The following is a 21,083-nucleotide window of genomic DNA, read 5'->3' as shown; positions in this document are numbered from 1 at the left end:
GCTTTTAATGTAAATTATGCCACAGATTTCTTGTGACCCGTGCCAGGGAATTTGGGGATTTGTTATTCCAATTCCTGTCAGTCATTGGTTAATAACCACTCAAACAGAATGCAAATTTCCAGAATAGTTTTCTGGGCTTGTATATAAAGCAGGCCCTAGGAGCTGCAGATGATAATTGTTGGAGGCAAAGCTACCCTAAACCCCTGTGATTCACAATCACATGGCAATCAAAAAGAAATTGGGAACCTAAGACCATGTGCGTGAGACACATGGTGATTTTTTTTATATTGAACAATAGAAAGAGTAGATCTTTCAATTCAGAAAATAAACAAACTGGTCTTCAAGTCAGCAAAAATTGAAAATAATAGATAACTGACAACATCTATATCAGAGGATTAGGAATCTGAGAAAACTCAGAGAGCCCCTACTGTCTTCTTATTCTTGTCTGCCAGAGACCTGGAGGGAAAAGGGCTATTAGTTGATTGTTTCCCATTTCTTACATCAACTACAATATTTCAAGTTTAAAGTTAGTGTTCAATTGGTAATAGGTCATTTCTCTTTGATAGGGGACAGACAGATTCAAGTGGTGGGAACATGAGATTAAGGGAATAATTCTATTAACAGTGCCCACTGGGCTAACCCCCCCCACATGCTTTTATTTTTAAAAAACAATTTACCTGTAGTCCTGCCTAACTTAAGTGAATAGGATATGTTACGTTCCTCAGCAATCTATCTGTTCTCTTCAGGAGAAATGCAACCTGAAATGCTGATAAGAAGAATATAAGTTACCCTGAAGTGGGACAGAGGTGGCAGGCTTTTGTGACCCTTACACAGACCAGATCCTGGAAATCAGGGAGATAAGGATAAATCCCCTAACCATAAAATCTATAAGAGTGGGTTCCAATTACAACCAGTCAGCATGAGCTAAAATGATCAAGAGTGGTCATGGTGTGGGGACCTAAGAGTCTAATGTCATCCTGCTGTCAGTCAAAATTCAGGAAGTAGGCCAGGGTGAAACTCTCTGAAAACTTCTTTGGATCTCCCCAAAAAATTGAAGGACAGGTAAGATGGTCTGTCCCTATTCTCTGAGAGGATGTTGTGCCTGTTATTTTGACATGTCTGAAATCTTTCTGACTTGATAAGAATCAAGGTTTGAAGAGGGGGGAGGCCTTTGTGCTGCCTCAATTTCCCCTCTACTTTAACTTATTTTCCTTTTTATTAAATAATTATTTTATTTTATTTATTTATTATTTTTGTGTGGTGCTGTGGATTGAACCCAGTGCCTCACATATGCTAGGCAAGCGCTCTGCCATTGAGCTACAATCCCAGCTCCTGTAACATCTTAATTTCTGTGTTGACTGAAAGTATTTCCACAATGATGCCTTCCAACCTCTTCCATGAGCCCATCCCACAAGAATTCCCAAATTTAAAATGTTTAAAAGAAAACCGATCTTGTCACATATATTTTTCTTCCTAGGGCTCTGATCTTGGAGATTTGAGCTAATAATACCCATGGATTCCAGTGGGAAATAGAATAGAATTTGTCCTAATTCTCTCTCTTATAAATCTGGTCATCCATTAACTAGTTGTGCTTTCTTTCAGTTCTCCACATGACCCAAAATTAAAAATGTTCACTGACTTCCTACTGATTCACAAATTATAATTCCAATTCCTGAGATCTTCCTAAGTGCTCACATTCCAATTTTTGAGACATCATGTCTTATACGCTAATGTTGTAGCATATTGAACAATTTTTAATTTAGTGATTTCATAAGACCCTTTGATTCTTTTGATTCTTTGCTTGTGCTAGGTCTTTATCTTAAAGTTGCTTTTCTTCTGTTTTTCTACCTGTTCCTATACAGAATGACCTTTCTATATAATTCAGACTTGGATTCTCTGAGAATCTCTTTTTATTAATCTCTTTCTATTGTTAAGTTGCCCCTCCTGTGGGTTACTTTAAGCCCTTCTTAGTCTAACATATTTCTAAATATTACATTTGCCTATGTACTCTTTAGTTTTCATAACCATATTATAAAACTTTAAGGTAAGAGAAAGTAACATCTCAATAACAGTGCAAATGAATCTGAAGTATCAATAAATTAAAAACCTTTGTTTTTATCTGAAAATGTAAGTGCAGGATACTTTAAAAATCTTTCTTGTGCTTCTCTTTTCCTCTGCCCTTCATCAACGATAGCTCATGGGTAATCTAGTGTCACTGAATAACCTTAAATTAATTCTGTCCTATGAGCTTCATCCCAGAGTTAAATTAATTATTTTAAAAAAAGATCATCATGCTTCTTGGTAGCAGTGAACACTTTTGTAGAGAGTTCACAGCTTAAAAGGCATTTGTCATAATCAATGGGTGCTACTTCTGTGCTCATAATTACTTTAAAAACACATCAAATAATCTAATTGTCCAATGATATGAAGAAATGCTAGTGACAACGACAAAGCATTTGCATTAAAATTTAAGTGGTCATAAGGGTGCAAACATGGTTGATGGATGAGCTTTTTTCATGATTCCTCTATGTATTTACATTCTTTCAAACTCAAGCAAAGATAAATGTCTATGCTGGCGTATGAGAGGCAGATCCTTATTCTCCTTTTTTAGGAAACCTATTCTCCAGTTTCTTCCTGACTTTTCCTTTTATCCAATTGTGACATATACAAACACAAACTCACATAAACACACACACACACACACACACACACACACACACACACGTGCGCGTGCACACGTTCTCTCTTCTGTTTAACTTCATGCTGCCATGGAAGACAGAACAGCCCTGCAGCTAAAGATATGCTACAATAAACAATTCATGTTAAAAAAAAATCAGAGATTTCAGAAATTCTTTTGCAATATAAATATATTTATGTTTTTTCTTCCTTTTTAAAAATAAAAATCCTTCACACAGTAGCAGTTAGGCTCACTTCCTCAGCAATTTCAGCAGAAAATCCTGCAGACTGTTTTCTTTTGTCTGACTTCCATTTTCATGGAGATGGCAGAAACTCCACATATAAAACCTGTGTGTCCCAGAAGTGTGAGACTATGCTTCAACACCAGACTGCTAAGCCTCCAGCAAAAATGAGGTGCCCCTGATCAGAGTTAGAATAATTTAACACAGATACTACCCATTAATCTTTCTGAAAACCAAAAAAATGTTCCACATGTGTATATCCATATTTTCACACCAGACCCTCCAGTCTACTGCCAGGGTGGCCCGTATTTCAGTATAAGCAATTAACTCTTACTACAGAATTTCAGATATTACCTTTAATAATTTAAGATGTCTATTTCCACCACAAAGAGATCTCCTATGAGAATAGTTTCAGACAGGGAATTTAGAGCATTCCCTCTTCTGATGCACAAGTGCTCAGTGCCCATCTTGTTCCAAACATGGTCAAGCCCAGGGACACATGAATTTCCCCGTTTGTCTCCTTTCCTCCTTTAGTGATGATGCCTCCCATACACATTTAAGTTTTTTCTCTTCTTGTTTCCTTGCTGCCACCATGAGCTCCAGATGAAAAGCATAATCTTTATTCTTCCCTGTGTCAGTGCACATCCTGCTTCACAGGGATCCTAGGAATGCACAGAAGCACTCCCTCTAAGTTCCTTACCTTCACCTGCCTTCAGGAGGTTCACACACATCCACACATCAGAGGCAAGCTGGCTGCTCCTTCTCATATATTAAGGGAGGGGTGGATAAGGTAGATCAAAGATACAGATGTTCTGACATATAGATTTCTACTATTAACAATAAAGTTTAATTTTTTTCAGAAAATATAAACATTAGTCTGTTCAAGAATGGATTTGATATTTGTTATGTGGCATAAACCATTATTTACTTACTTATCTTCTGAGACTATAGTACTAATAGTTCAGATGTATTAAAGTTGATTAAAATGAGTATAATATTATTTTCTATGTATGTTGCTAAAATTAAAGAGTTCTATTTATAGTTCCCTTATTCTGTTCAAATTATTCATTAACAAATGATCTTATTCATAACCTCTCTCATACTGTTTTCCTGATAAGAATCAAAGTTTACCTGGTGGACCCAATCTCAAGTTCTTAGCTTCCCAGTATTCTTGCTTTTTAGGAACTTGGTTTGTCTTAGAATTCAAAGTGCCAGAATGCATAAAAATACACTAGCTAGAAATCAGTTTGGGGTATGCTCCAGGAGAGAGAACAGAGAGTTCTGAAATCCATATGGAGAAATGAAAGCAAAAACTCTCTCTAGAGCTCATGTTTTATTTAACTCGTAATATTTCAGCAGGAAGAGAAATGGTGCTATAAGTTACCTCCTATCAATGAAAAATAAATATTTTATTTTGACAGTGCTGCATGACATAATGTAAAAATTCACCTTTATCCTCATTATATTTAGGTCAAAGTTTCTGACTTTTAAGAACAAACTAAAATATAGCTTTCAGAAAGCATATAACTTCTGATTTTTAAGATATTTTTACATTTTATGTAACTGTCCTATTTGTTCAAACTAATTATTATGATTATTAAGTCATATACTCAAATTTAAAAACTAAACAGAACAGTAGACAGTTTTTTAATGCCATCAACCAAATATGTTGGAATTGAAGAAGAGTAAATGTCCTTAAAAAAATCAGTAATAATTAAAAGCATAGGAAAAGGGATCTTTTCTGTGTGTAAATGAGGGTTTAAACTGGCATTTTCTTAAATATATTGGGTATGATTTTAGATTTCTAGTCACAGAAACAGAAGATTCAAAGAGGTTTGTGTTGACATTCTTTAAAGTTCATCTTGCCAATGACCACATAGGTTGCACTAAAATTAATAATGAAATGACACAAAACAAAATAAAAATAACCAGGAGAAGCACATAATTAGAAAGTAACAGAATGATAATACCTACTTAATATTTTACTACACTGTAAGAAAATTACGTGAATAACTATAGAATAATGAAGTTCCATCTACTTTGTTTATTTCAATATACCATTTACAGAATAGAATAAGTTGCTGTGCAAATATGTAGGAAACAGGGGTCAAGGTTTTGGGCTAAATCTCCTTTTTCATATTAGCCCTTAATAGCTCATTATGGCCTCTATTTCATCTCCCTTTCTGTAAAATAAGGAATGTGTATTGGGAGACAGCAACAGTGCAAAGAGCTGTACATATATCATAGATTATTTTATGTAAAACTTACAAAACCATGTAATGTGAGACCTATTACAAAAATAGACCCAATTCTCCACTGTCACTTTCAATGGAAATTTCTACTCCTTCTTTAAGTAAAACTACTGTGTTCCAGTTCTTGAATCCATATTGACTTTGGTCAATAGAAATCAGGCATGTGATATTCAAACCTAGGTCTCAGGACACTTTGTGTATTTACACTTTCTAAAAAAAAAAGATTCCTGAGGAAAGAGGGAAGTTTATTCCAAAATGAGATATCATGTGAAAAGAATTGACTAGTCCTAGCTGAGAACAGCTCAGATCACAAAGCACCCAGTTGTTTTGCCAGCTGATCACATTTATACATGTGAATTCAGATATGAGGAACACATCCTGGATAAACAGCACGACCCAAATAACCAATGGAATACTAACAATAACAAATAGTTACCTTTAAAAGCAATTGAGTTTTATTACCCAGAATTATTTTTAGGTATTGGAGATTGAACCCAGGTCTTGTGCATGCCATGCAAGCACTCTACCACTGAACTATAGTCCCAACTCTTATTACCCAGAATTATTGCATCAGTAGATAAAATTATCCATATATATGTATAATTCCTCCATTTCTCAATTAGAAAATGATCACTGATAACAGTCAACTAACTTGCTCAACATTAATAAGTAGAAAAACTATGGTACTAATATATATGCTTTCTACTTAAGGGACTCATAATCATGCCTACCAATCCATTCTTACAAAGCACAAATGTTTTCTGAAACATTGGAAACATTTAAATTACCACTTTTGATATTATCTGATTCTATTCTGGCATTCTCCATCTAAACACACACAAGCACACACACACACAACACACACACACACAACACACACACACACACACACACACACACACTATTGCTTTCAGTTCCAATGAATGTATATGTGCTGTGTTCTTCTGTGTATATATGTGTGTGTGTATGTGTGTATACTTTTAATTGCTTTCTTCTTAATATAGTCATTTAAATGTGGACTTTAAAGATAATTAGTAGCAGAAAGAGAAAAATATCAATATATTTATAACCCATACTGAAAATGGGATGCATGATACAATTATTAAGAATTCACTTCTCTCTACTCCAATAGTCAAAAAGATTTCAGTATCATCAGTATCTACTTTTCTTCAAGAATTCATTGTACATAAACTGTATATATCTTTGTGTGTGTATGTGTGTGTGTGTGTGTGTGTGTTCATTCTTAAATTTAGAATGATGAAAATCTTGGTCATAAAAATAGGTTGAAAATAGGTTGATGATTAAATACTTCACAAAAACCCCATATTGCACCCAGTGTATGTAATAGAGTTATATTACATTCAAGAGACACTCCATCTCAATTAGAAGCTCAATCACTAATTTCATACATCCTATTTCAATGTTTTCAAATATGGGACACCACACTTCATGCTAGTTATTCCTGGGACTTAACTTTATTGCATTGAGGTGAACTAAGAGTATTTTCCCCCTAGACTTCAGCCAAATAGAAGTTTGAGAACTAAGGTTAGATAGAGGCTGTCATTATCTCTGAGATAATAAAAGGACCAGGAAGACAAGAGGAAACTTTCCTTCCTGTATTCCTTCCTTCTGACAGGGAAAAGCAAAAATAAAACATACAAACAAACAAAAACCAGCAAATCAGATTGTAGTAAAACTATTAGGCTAAACAAAATTCTTTAATATAAGCACTTATTTCAACAGATATTTTTGGAGCATATAATTGAGTATATATTTGTGTCATATAAGGTCATAAATATTTATTCTCTAGGAATTAAAAATGGGGAAAAGCAACATTGATAACTAGATAATTTGGGGTATCTATGAATCTGACTGATCTTTTTGTTTAAATTATGTAGATTTTTAAAAATTATATATTATCAGATAAAGTGTCAGAATTTTTTCTTTTTGTTCATATCATAAAATCAGATTGAAAATTAGGAAATTCAGGATCTATTTCCCTTTATACTTCTGTGATTTGTTTTGTTATTATAACTAACTCAATAATACTTACAAATTTATAAACTACATAGCAAGGCTGATGTCCAGTAGAACAAAATGATTAAAATAATAATTTACTCCAAATCATTTCAAATACACTGAAATTTGAAAACATGTCATCCCTATTAAAACAGTTAATTTATCCTCAAAAGCTTCTTTCTATTAGGAAATTCACCAGTGGATGACATGCTCTTGAGTTTTACTTGTTATTGTGTCTTACTATGAATAAATGTTTCCTTGGAAAAGGCCATAATATTCTCCTCCTAGAGTAAATCCAAAATTGGAAGTCATCCATCATATTCTAGAAACTTAATCCCCATGAATGGCAAAAGTGGGCAGAATGGCTAACAAAGGCCAAGGTACAGTGATTCTTTCCCCTATAATATTTGATGCAGTAAAAAATAAAATTTAAAAAATGGTCTGCAGAATCTGAAGGAAAATATATCTAGTTATGCAAGGAAGCACTAAATGATATTCCACTTTTCACATTTTTCATACATGATTTCTTAATTATAGAAATAGTACTGCACATGTAGTTTTAAGATGAGACATCTTTGATACTAGGGACAAAGTCAGCACAAATACAGATACATACACCCACAAATCAGTGAACATTCCATATACAAATTATCTATTAATCATAAGATATCTTCTGTAGAGATATTTTAGTAATAAAAATAGAAAGCATCTGAAGGGCATAAATCTTAATTTTTGTCAACCCGTTAAAATACTGTCTTTTTAGTTTGATAATGAAAACTAAGTTATACTGGTTGAGCTTTTAATTAAGATAGGAGTATTTTAAAGATATTTGTTAATGAAAAGTAGCTTTATGATATAAGAAAATGAAACTCAGGTCTTTTTGAATAAGTCATTTAATTATCAACATTTTTCTTCCTTCAGTTTTGATTGTACAAAGTTTTAGTAAGAAATGTGTTGAGTTTTATCAGACATGTCAGCTATTGTCTGATATAGAATGCATTGCATTTATTTATTAGAACTCCAAAGCATACATAATGGTATAAAATTTAACAAAATGATAATAATTTTCCCTCTCATCTACCCACTATCAGTTGGAGAATTAGAACATGATTTGGAAGAGGTGAGAAAAATGAGTAGAAATTATCTTGGATAGAGAAAGAAAAAAAGAGTTAAAGTTATTGGAATGCTGCTTAGCTTGATTAATCTCTATTGCATTTGGATAGGTATCATTATTTTTTCCATCTCCATTGGCTTCCAAGCTTTGATTAATTTTTAACATTTTACTCTATTTTAAGGACTTCTTTCATACATGTGTGTGAGAGAGAGACACAGAGACAGAGAGAGAGAGAGATCTGGCTCAGCTAATTTATGATAGAAGCCATGGTCTTTGATCTTTTTACCTCTCAACCCACAAATACATTAGATTTAAAGCAGTGTTCCACCAAGCATCAGGGATAGGGGAAAATATGAACAAATTAGAATAGTTCTGGAATCTAATGAGTGTAAAAATAAAATCTAGTTCTGGAGTGCATTCTGTCTTCTGGGATGATCAGTGCCCTTTACAATATCTATCATCCTTACAGTTGTACTCCAAAGTCACGTTCTCCATAAAACTTGCTTTTGTGCTTTTAATCACAAACTCTTCATTCCTGGAAATAAAAAATGTAGTATAATCCACCAGTATGTAATTCTTTGCCTTATCTCTTCTACAATTGTTCACTGCTGAGGAATCTTTGTATATGAGCTCCTGGAAATTCAGGTTTCCAACTTCTAAACTGTGTGCAGAGTATTAGTGCATTGTTCAGATGTAGAGTCTGTGTATATCTTCCTGTTCTTTATTTCATAAATGAAAATTGTATGTATATTCCTTACTGTTTATATTCCCCACAGCTCTGTGATTTCCATGATAATAACAACCAGGTTGTTTTTACTTTTTATATCAGATCTTTTTTGAGGAGTAGGGAGTACAGAGGGTTAAACTCAGGGACATTCAACCACTGAACCTGTCCCCATCCCTATTTTGTATTTTGTTTAGAGACAAGGTCTCACTGAGTTGCTCAGCCCCTCGCAGTTGCTGAGACTGGCTTTGAACTTGTGATCCTCCTGCCCCAACTTCACAAGTCCCTAGGATTACAGCTGTGTGCCACTGCACCTGGCTCAAATGCTTTTTTGACCATTTAACATCTTGCATCTAATGCAGCATGTTGCTTACAAAAGAAACAAAACAAAACAAAAAAAAAAAACAAGTAATTGCCAAGTGGGTGAGCATAGGATCAGGATGACAATACCCCTGAGAAACAATCCTTCAAAGATCAAAATTTTTAACTTAAACAACTGTCGAGATGTGTGTGTGCATGTGTAGGCCTGTGTGTGTGGTGTGTGTGTGTGTGTGTATTCAGTTTCAAGTAGATCTTTTTCAAGTATTTTTCTATTTTTTTAATGACTAGAAAATCAAAATTGCTTGAATAAAATAGCTCATCTAAGCTTTTGCAAAGGTCCAAGGAATAAATAATGGAGAAGGAAGAGAAAAAGAGTGACTTCTGGAGTAAGGATAGGAGTGACTTCCTGCCTGACTCGAAATAGAACTTGAGAGTGAGTGGCTGGTTTTCTCATCGATGTCAACACTTTGGACATCAGCAACGGTTTGTACCCCACAGGAGACTATACGTGAGGAAGCAGTCCTTTCAGCTTCCACAGAGATGCCTGTGCCTCTGGGTAAATGCTGACGGTGAGTCTTCTGATCTGAGAGACCCTGTGACTTGAGCAAAGAGGAGTCAATAACTGGCCCTGATTTTACATCTCTGATATTTTACAATAAGTCTGCCATTTACTGACAAGCAAGAACCATGACAGCTTTTCAGGTCAGGCAGGTAAAGGTGCATTGTGCAGTTCCAAAACCAGTGCCCTGGGTAGCCAAGACTCACAAGGTTTATAGTTATTGATCCATCATAGTGCATTACCATTTCAGTCCATTATAAAGCTTTTTTATCTTGCAAGTCACACTGCTTCTTTTAAGTTTGTTTTAAAATATTTATTTTGAACCTTATTTCTATTAACATCTACAGTGACATATATATTCTACAGCAATGCTTAAATTCAGAATTGTGGTCTTTCTTTGGGCATTGGTTCACGTTCTAGTTTTTATTGAACCTCTAAGGGAAATTACAAAGAAATTTTGTTTTGTTTGCTTTGGATACATCAATCTCTCATTGAACATGTGTATAAGAGAGACCTCACTTGAACTATGCAACCTGAAAAATCACTATTTAAAATAAGAGCTCTACTAGAAAAATCATCCCTACCCAGTTCAATTTTCTTGTCTGTGGATGATTTATTTGACTCCATAAAATCCTCATATGTTTATTCTACTCAATAGAGTAATATATATATACATATATATATATTATATTTTAGATAAAACTTCTCCGTTAAGTCATGAACACCTTCTGTACTGGGTATTTTTATTTTTGCCCTTCAGAATCCCCTCTTCTAAGTCTGTGACCCTGAGGTTCTCACTCGACATGCTTTTTTATGAATCATCTGGGAAAATTTCCAAGAGTGTTGAAGCACAGCCAGGAAGCTGAGGAAATGTTGAAGAGAACTAGAGAAAGACTGCTGGGAGGGTCAGAAGAATGTCAGAGAAGGTCAGGGAATATCAAACCCAGAAAGACTCCAAACACATACCCTGAGGTCAATGTCATAGTACAGTCCAAGTTTCAAAAACATCAAGGTTAGAAGAGTTACTTTGCCTCACTTTTTCTATCATTCTTCATTAGTCCAATTTTCTTAATATTCACTATTGAAGAGATAAATGGTATAGTAATAGAAATATGTTAGGAATAATATTATGATCAGATAACAATGCTTGGTTAAAAATAAGCATTATTATAATAATAACAATAGCTGTTAATGATTGGATTAAAGAAATATATAATAATCATTAATTATTTCTCTTTGTTTAGGATTATATTAATCACTTCACATATAAAATCCTGTGATATTACTATCCCATTTTGCTGATATAGAATCTGAGGTTCAAAGAACTTATGTTAGTTTACCACCATTACTCAAGGTAATAAGTCAAATTTGGAACAAAGTATACCTGATCCTTAATTGTTTATGGTTAGTACTATCTTGACAATTCTCTAGGAAGCTATGTGGTTACTAAGTTGACTGTTATTTTATTTTTCTTTCCTTTATGAGCTAAATTCCAGGACAAAAAGAAAGTACTCAGCTTATTCTGGCTTATTGAAAGGTTAAGCACACCTGATATTCTTTATCCAATATAAATTTTCATGTAGAAAACCTTTATATTCTCCACATTGTATCATGTTTGTTTTTCAGATTTCCCAGAGTAAAGTAGCCCTATCTCTGAAAATAACCTTAAAAGTTTACTGTTTAAAATAATGCAAAATTGGAAGTTGTATTTTGTTATAAGTGTTTGATAAAAATATGTCAACCAGTATCATTACCAACTTACAAGTAGAACCCATGATATTCACATGATGGAATAAATAAATTCACATGTTGGATATAGCCCATCCAGCTATAGATTCATGAATGGTATAGTTGAGAGAAATTGATGTAAGATGATATAAGATTTCTGAAAGTTTTTAAGCTAAAGTTGTTTCTGATCTTAGGCAGGTTTACTTACATTTTTTGAAATACCATGGGATCATTTATGCTAGTTTCACATGGATTGTTATCAAAGCACAATTTTAAATCTTTAAACCATTAGATGCTATCTAAAACTTGAAGATGCTATCTTCCAGTTCTATGTGTTATAGAAGTGAAATAGCATAAGATTATCATAAACCATTACTCTTGAATATGATTTAATCAGGTAATGATGTTTTATTTCTGATTAACTTGATTAAAGATCTTCAATGTGTACATTATCTTTTATTCTATGATATTCCCAAGAGAAAGCAAATAAATTATGATACTTGACCCTAAGAAATGTTAATCATAAATGAAAGATAGATGCATACCAAATAGCTTTGATGCAAGGAATTATGTACTTAACTTATATGAGAACTGCTACCACGTACTAGAAGCTAGGAACTTAATTCTAGGGATTTGAATCCCTCACCAGCTGCCCTTCCCATAAACTGATAACATGCTTCTATCTCCTGTTTTCATATTAGATGAACTACTGACTGTTATTTATGGTCCATAGATTTTTATCAGTCCAGACTGCTGTAAAATTATTTAATCTGTATTGTAGTTAGCTTTTTCACTGCTGTGACCAAAAGATCTAAGAAGAACAGTGAGAGGAGGAAAAGTTTATTTTGGGGCCCAGGGTTTTTTAGAGGTGTCAGTCTGTAGATAGCAGGCTCTGTTCTTTAGAGCTCAAGACAGAACATCATGGATCATGGAGGAAGGGTATGGTCAAGCAGGTCAGGACATCTCACCAGGGAGAAAAGAGAGAGAGAGTGAGAGAGAGAGAGAGCGGCTCTGCTCAACAAGGACAAAATATATGCCCCAACGGCAAACCCCCAGGGACCCACATCCTCCAGCCATACCCTACCTGCCTACAGTTACCACTCAGTTAATCTCTTGCATGAACTCACACATGAGTTTTTGGGGAGACACTCCATACCTAAATCATAACACTCTGTAGCAGACAATAAAATATATTTTTGCACATAGTAAGTGGAACTATATTATTAAAGCCATCAAGAAACCTCAGTACCCATCCCAGTGCATAGATAAAGTCATTGATATGAATTATTTTCTGAATGATTAAAAGGGAGACTACAAAAATAGCAATGTCACCTGAAAGTGCTTTGGAACATGCTCTGATCCTGAAATAATTTTAATTTGTAGAATTTTCCCTTATTCCCTTCAGCTTTTCAAAAATTAGCTCTTTTTTTTGTGTGTGTGTGTGTGTGTGGTACTGGGGATTGAACCCAGGGCCTTGTGCTTGCAAAAATTAGCTCTTTAATATTGATGTGGCTAGAGTTATTATACTAGTGTCTACATAAGACAACTAAAAAGGGGAAAAAATGACTAATCCTGTGTACATACAGTAAGCAACAAGTTTGGTTAGATACACTCTTTAATCCTACAGACCTACTGACAATTTTATTTGCATGTTATCTTAAAAATATTGCAAGTATCTGAGAGGGTCAAGGAAAAACAGTTTTCTCTGTATATATTTATGTTAGTGATTTTAAAATATGCAGAGCCAAAAATATAATATAAGAAGGGCATGAGTCATTCCTGGAGGGAGAAGATAAAGAGTAATCTTATTTTCATCTTAATACCTTAGTCAATGGAATACTTGAATTACTGATGGAGGTTTGAAAGTTATAAGGGTTTTCTTTGCTGTAGGCTCCTGGGACTTTCTTTTCTGCCAAGGGTCTTGTTTTGCTCCACTTTGGAACCCTTGTAAGCAGCTGCCACTGACTGAATGTTTGTGTTCCCTCAAAATTCATACACGGAATCTCTAATCCCCAATGTGATGGCATTAGGTATTGGAGCATTTGGAAGGGAATCAGATTATGAAGGTGGAGGACTCATGAATGGGATTAGTGCCTTTGAAAGAGACCCCAGACAGCCCTCTTGTTGCTCTCTTTCTGCTGTGCCAGGATAAGCAAAGAAATAGAACCTGACCATGCTGATGCCCTGATTTTAGATATCAACTTCCAGAACTGTGAGAAATAAATTTCTATAGCTTATAAACTACTGGATCTATGGTTCTTTGTTATGGAAATCCTGAGAGATGAAGACAGGCTCCATGATAAAACAGTCCCTTCATCCCTTCACTAATTGAACTGCCCTCTTCCTCCAAGTGTCTAGATAAGTGTCACTCACTAGGGAAATATCCCCTGATCTTGATCAGTTCGCCACGATTTAATTACTCATAACCAATATATAATACATCATGCCTCACAGTCTCTGAATGTCTATTTATTTGCTTACTCATGCAGTCTACATTCCATAAGCTTTAAGTAACGTGTGACTAGGGATAGTATGCTAGACAGAATATTAGTCCCCAATGAAGTCCACATTCTGATTCCTGAAGGCTGTTAGTAAGCTAAGTTATGTGGAAAAAAAAAATTAAGTTTGCAGATAAAATTATGCTTTCAATTCTTGGATCTTAAAATGTTTCCTGATTTACTCATGGGGTGGGGGCGGTGGATGTGAAATGGGAAGGTCATCTCAAGGGTCCTTAAAAGTAAAAACAGCAGGTGGGAGAGATAGTGTCAGCATCATTCAGCATGATAATGATTAGTTCAACCATTGCTGACTTGTAAAGGGAAGGCGACCACAAGCCAAAGGAAAGAGCAATCCAGAAGTTGGAATACACAAGTTCTGCTCTCTAGAAAGGAGGTAGCTGAGTCAACATGGACTTTGAGCTTTGTGATATATAATAGACTTCTGACCTACAGAAATGTAAGAAAACAAATTTTGCTGTTTTGGGTCTCTAAGTGTGATGCAATCTGTTATAGCATTCATAGAGAACAAATAGCTGATGACATTCCCAGGAGCTAAAACAGTGCCTGGCACATGTTTGGTTTTGAAGCGTTTAAGAAATGAATAGATAGTGAACCTGAGAAATACACTATCTCCACAGTGTGATATTAAGGTCTTCATTAATTCCTTCTTATTCCATTTCTGTTCTTTGAAACAATTGAGACAAGAAAGAAACATTTTTAAAGAGTTCTATTATCAGTATTTGGAGAGTTTGAGGACTAGAGATTGCAATGGACTAGGCGTGCATGGAAGGCAGATGTGGAGTGGGAAGTCTCCCACATTTGTGCTGCTTTTCTTAAGGCTCTTAGACAAGAGTTTTGGGACAATTTTGGGGGATGTCACTGGCTAAGAACTTTAAGATTTTCCAGAAACCAAATACATAACAATTTTTGCATCAAGTTAAATGACTTCCATTATGTTGGTGAGACTCTGTTATAGCTGTTTATTTCACTTATGCTTTCTCAGGTCTAATGATCCTGTGGGCTACCCATTACTAGCCCTATTTTCATCATGCTACTTGTATCTTAAAATGTCTAAAGAGTGTTGGTCCTACTGATAGCATATGCAAGGAGGGGTACAAGTGGTGGGAGAGACCCAGGACCACTGAGGTGGAGAGTGTTTTCTCCCTGACATTGTTAAAAATAGCTTGAACATGGTGACAATAAAAAATGCAGGCGGGGATTTTGTGGTGGCTTTCTTATGCTGGGAATGGAACCGGAACCTCAGGAATGTTAAACAAGTGCTCTACCACTGAGTAACAACCACAGTCCCAGATCACTTTTTTGTTAGTTTGACTTTTTTTAACTTACCTATGGATAGCCATCTCTTCCCCTTTCTTCCTCCATGACCTTGTGATATGGGATTTAAATCCAAATTCACTGAGACCAACATCTACTCTTCTTTAATCATTTATGTCTTCTTTCTAGAAATAGGCTGTGTTCAAATTCTTTTTAAATTTGAGTATTTCTTAACACTTCCTCTATCTCTGTTTCATTATCTATATAAGCAGTTCAGCAGCAGTTATCTATCTCAAAGGTTGTGGATAGATTTAAATGATTTAATATGTAAAAAAAAATATTGCTTAGAATAACATCTGTCATGAACAAGCACTCTGTTAGCTCTCATTTTAAGAGGCTCTGAAATTAGCACTGTCAACTCTTCTCAGGGAGATTTTCATGTGTGGTTGGATGAATATTTTGCTAAACTATAAGAGGCAATTGCTGAGACAACCCTAGGAAGCAAGTGTAATAATGGCTCATCTAACATGCCTTCCGAAAAGGACGAGTTGGATTAGATCAAAATTTTGCTGACTAGTCTGTTCATATTTCAGGACAAAGCTAACTCATTTGGGTTGATATAACTGTATCAAGTCTGGTTTTGTGAGCCACATCCCATAAATTCATATTCCAGCTCTGCTGCTTTCTATGTATATGTCAATATTTCTATAATATCATCTGTAAGACAATAGTAGTGAAAATTCCAACCTCATATATTTGCTAAATGTTCAGTAAGATCACATTTGAGATGCTCATAAAATAGTGATTGCTATATACATTGTTATAATTGTTATATACAGTTGTTATATAGTTGTATTATAATATCCAAAATTGTCTTTCAAGAAATCTTTTTTTTTTTTTTTAGCTAAAAGCATTATTTTCCTCTCCAATAGATTTTTAATGATTCAAATGTCTAAAACAAATACAACAGAGTAAAGAGTCACTATGTTCTTCAGAGCCAAGGTCACCTAGAGAAAGCAGATTATAGCCATACTTACTTGGTATACTCGCTAACTAGGGAAGTCTCAAAAGTAAATTTTAAAGATTTCATTGTTAAAATAACAAAATTCAAATGGTGGCAGCGGAATACTTGTGAAGCCTTTTGTTTTATATTCTGTTATGTGAAAAAACTTCCAAAAAGCTAAGTGGTTTGCTTTTTATTTGTTTCCTGTCACACATTCTAAATGGCCTTTAAAAGTCAGTAGCTGTTACTCAAGAATAATGAGGTATATTATTCTCTCAATGCACATGCAAATCTCCAATTAACACTAATGGGATTTATGGCAGTGAAACTAAAGGAACATCTACTTCAGTGTCTGAAAAATAAAGAATCTTTATTTTTTGATACCTACCTTTTTACCATCTAAGTGCAGTCATGCATAAATAAACAAATTAGTATTAAGCATCAATTTGACACTTCCTTTCATGTTGACATTCTGAAATACTGTCTTTAAAAGGTAACATGTTTCAAAGCAGAGATGGAGCTTTAGATATTAAGAATTTACATGCACCTCCCTCCTCTGCCATTAATTTTAAAATTATAAATAAGCAGGAACAATCCTAGCTGAGCTTAAGAAATACAGAAATGATGGATTTTCAAATATGTGTGGCAATATATTTCTAAGAACAGTACTTCAGAAGATCTTTTTATGCACACAGACATATGGAACTCTATTATCTCTTTGAGACACAATCAAGACTCCACTCTGATAAATATTTCTGTCTTCGATTCCTGTAATTTTAATCTTATTTATACATTTAAGCTTCCTAGAAAACAGTTTTTACAGAGAAAGGTGAAAAGTCAGATACTAGTATATTGAAATAGCATATTAACAAATATGTTTTTAAGGTATTGGATAATCATCCAAAAGAGGTTTGAAAGTACAATTAAAATAATCATTTCTGTTAATTTAAGTATAGTATGATCAATATGCATTCTGGCCATAGGTATTTGTTAGTATTTGAATGTATTTGATAATTCTATAAAGGTAGACATTAGAATACATAAAATGAAAATTCTTATTTAGAGAGAATATACAGGAGAGTTAAAACCTATTTAACAAAATTCATTCAAAAAGCATGAGAAGTATGATAATGAACAGAAAATATATATTGATAAACCAAAATCTGTCTTAAAATTTAACTAAATTATTCATTTCTGAATACCTAAATAAACAAATTTCTCAAATTATTGAAATCAAATTATTGAAAGCAAGTAAATAAAACAGAAAAACATTCTTTGAATCAAAAAAGTAGTGTATTTTCCTTTAAAAAAATCTTGACTGAAAAAGTAGAATGGTCCTCAAGCTGAGATATTTACCAAACAACAATTCATCTGGGATGTAATCATGTCTAAACAAAGGATTATCATTCTATTTCAGGTAAAGAGAAGTTGACATTTTAAAGAAATATTAAAGTAAAAGACAGGTTTTTGTTTTTTATGCTTACTGCATAGGCTCTGGAAAACCTATTGACTTCTTAGTGACTAGTCATGGAAGACTGCCCAGAACACAGAAGGCACTTGATAAATATTTTTGAATGAATAAATTAATTAACTAACTTTTCATAAATCCTATTTGCCACATCAAAATTTCATTCTCTCTGGTACCGTTGTGATCAGTGCTAAGCAGTAAGGGTGGAACACACCACCAGGTTTAAGGAAACACAAAGTCTGACCAAATACAGACAAAAAATGATTTAATATAATAAATATAATGAATAATATGATATGTTACATTCAGATTGATAATTTATCTAACTTATTAATTATTAATTTAATTTATCTAATTTATTCTATAATATTAGATACATAAAAGTTTTGATAACTATGTTGATATATTTTAAAATAATTATTTTGCATAATACTTTGTTAATTTATATTTAAAATCCCTAATCTACTATTATATCAAAGGATACACTTTGAGAAAATCAGAACACAAAGAACATTAAAAATGTTTAATTATGTTTCTGTATTGTTTTTGATTAATGAAGATTTTTTAACAAAAATTCTTTCCAGTATCTTTAAATAGAATTAGATAAGTAAAATAATATTCTTTTGTTCAATCTGATGGTTGTGTTATCATAAATTTAGAACTTAACACTAATTTCATTGGTAATACTGCCAGTCTATCATGTAAAGTGTGGATTAGCCAGAGTTTAGGGAAGTACAAGTATATTTTTACTTTTTGTATGATCCTATTCTTGAAACATGCTTGGTTTACATGCAACTAGTAGATTAAATTTTTCTATGTTGATTTTTAATAATTTTGGGATCTCCTCCTTGTGTTCTTTACTTGACCATGCAACAAATTCTGATTGATAGTCTTGTGTCCATGCTGTAATCATACCTTTCTAACTGGACTATACCATCAGGGTCCATTCAAAGCAATTTTAGGTTTTGGATTTGTTTTTCAAATAGTTTTAATTCTATGTAGTATTTGACATTTTGTGGAATTGATATTAGCTATCTCCTAAGGAATAAGGAAGAAAATGTATGTAGTATTTCTCACTTGAATAAAATTCCATCTAGAATTAAAAAATAATTCCATTGCATCATTTTGTGAATCTAAGAAACACATTAGATCTTAGTTATCCTGTAGTTTTCATATGTTGAAATATTTAGTTATTTTATTATCCTAGGAAATGTGTCTTCATTATTCATCGTGGTTCATTCATTGTTTTCCAATTATGCTAAAAAATAAGGTCAGATGTAAAATGAAAATGGAACAGAAGAATGATGGAATCACCCAGAAGGATGAAGCAATGTGAAACTGGTCATCTTTCAGTTTCTGTAGTATGATGCCAAAATTATTATATCATCTTTCCAGAATGTATTATGTTCTTTCTTCAGATTTCATTTTGTGAGGTTGAGAATTCAGGATATTTTCAATTTTCATTTTAAAATGAAAAGAAGAAAAAACATTATCAAAATCATGAAATGAATGAGAAGTTGGATGCAAAGATACATACACAGCAATACTGAATATTGCTGACATTAGTCATGACTAAGAAATCATATAATTTCTTAATTAATATAGTAACTAAAGACAAAAAAGAAAATTAGCATTTTATTCTAATTAGTCCATTATCTGGAAGAACTACATTATAAAATGAATAATCCCATTTTACCAAATAAATGTGTGATACTATTCATTCATTTCTGAGGAAGTTTGTATAAAAGGTTATGTGACAATGAAGAATTTGCTTTTAGATTTTTACTGAAATTTCTAATAAAATTACCTCCCATTTCTCTGCATTCCTACTCTTGTAAATAGTTCATATATTAGTGACAAATATATATTCTATTCTATATGTATTCATATCCATATATTTATTGTATTTGACACAGATGACCTACTATACTGAAGGTTAAGTTACCTACATATGGTCCTAGTAAAAGATGTACATAAAATGCAGAAAGCTGGATAGTTCTGAGAGGCTATCTAGAAAAATTTAGGCATGTTCTGTATGTTTTATAGTCATTGATAATTATAAATATTTAAATAATTCTGAATTCCTAAAGGCTTCAAAAAATATTTCAGCAGACTTAGAATTTAAATAAATATGTACCTTAAAAAAGGTCATTCATTTTAAGTAGCAGGATATAAATAGATGATTTGTACAGTTGTAAAAATAAATTTTATTATAGAGTTTGCTCTTAAAATAACTTAATAATTTAAATTCTCTGGTGAAATAATTCCTTTCTTCAAATTAGGAAAAAATCTAAAAAAAAAAAAGGCACTTTTTATTGATTGACAATTTTAATTGTGAAAAAAATAAACAATATAAAAAGCATTTTAACAGAAAAATACACTAAAATCCAGGGGAAAACTTTATAGGAGGACTTTAGTACTGATTATCAACTGCATGCTTTTTAAAAGTACGAATATATTGTTTTGTATGAATCTTCAGAAAAATGTAAAATATATTCACTTGAAAACGTGTTATGAATATTGATTAATAATTCCAGATGCAGTGGAATTACATGACAATGTACACTTTTTTCCAGTTGAGATGCAGATAATCTCTGCATGGGATGATAACCTCAAAGTTTAAACCAAATATCTTTCTGGATATTAACAGGTTTTGTAAGTTATACCATAATTTATCCTATAATTCAGTTACTAAATTACATTTAAATAGCTAACTTTTTAATGTTCTTTGAATAACTCAGAAAATATAAATGGATCTACTTGGATATATTCCAAAATATAAAGATTGGATGAAACTTTGATACATGCTTATAATATAGGTATTTTATAAAATTTACTCCTAACTTTTGGAAAATTCTATTTCAATAGTTTAGTTTTTCCCACTGTGACCTGACAGTCAGTTTCAGAACACTAAGAAGTGCACTAATGAGCTACTTAAGCGCTGACCTATTCTCTTATCTTCCAGAATGAATCTCAAGTGGTGGTAAAACATTAACTTTTCGACTCTATTTATCTGGGATTTTGTTTATGTTTTAGTTTTTTCTTTTTGTTTTTGTTTTTGGTTCAATCATGTCTGGTTTGTTGTGGGATCTAATATTACAGCTGGTAGGTAAGATCACTTCCCTGCAGGACAAAAACTTTAGCAAATTTAGGGATCTCAACATAAGAGGAATTTACACAAAAATTATTTTTATTAAACTTTCC

The sequence above is a fragment of the Sciurus carolinensis genome, chromosome 5 (assembly GCF_902686445.1).
Source record: "Sciurus carolinensis chromosome 5, mSciCar1.2, whole genome shotgun sequence".
NCBI classification, from domain to species: Eukaryota; Metazoa; Chordata; class Mammalia; order Rodentia; family Sciuridae; genus Sciurus; species Sciurus carolinensis.
Note: the sequence above shows the minus strand (reverse complement) of the source record.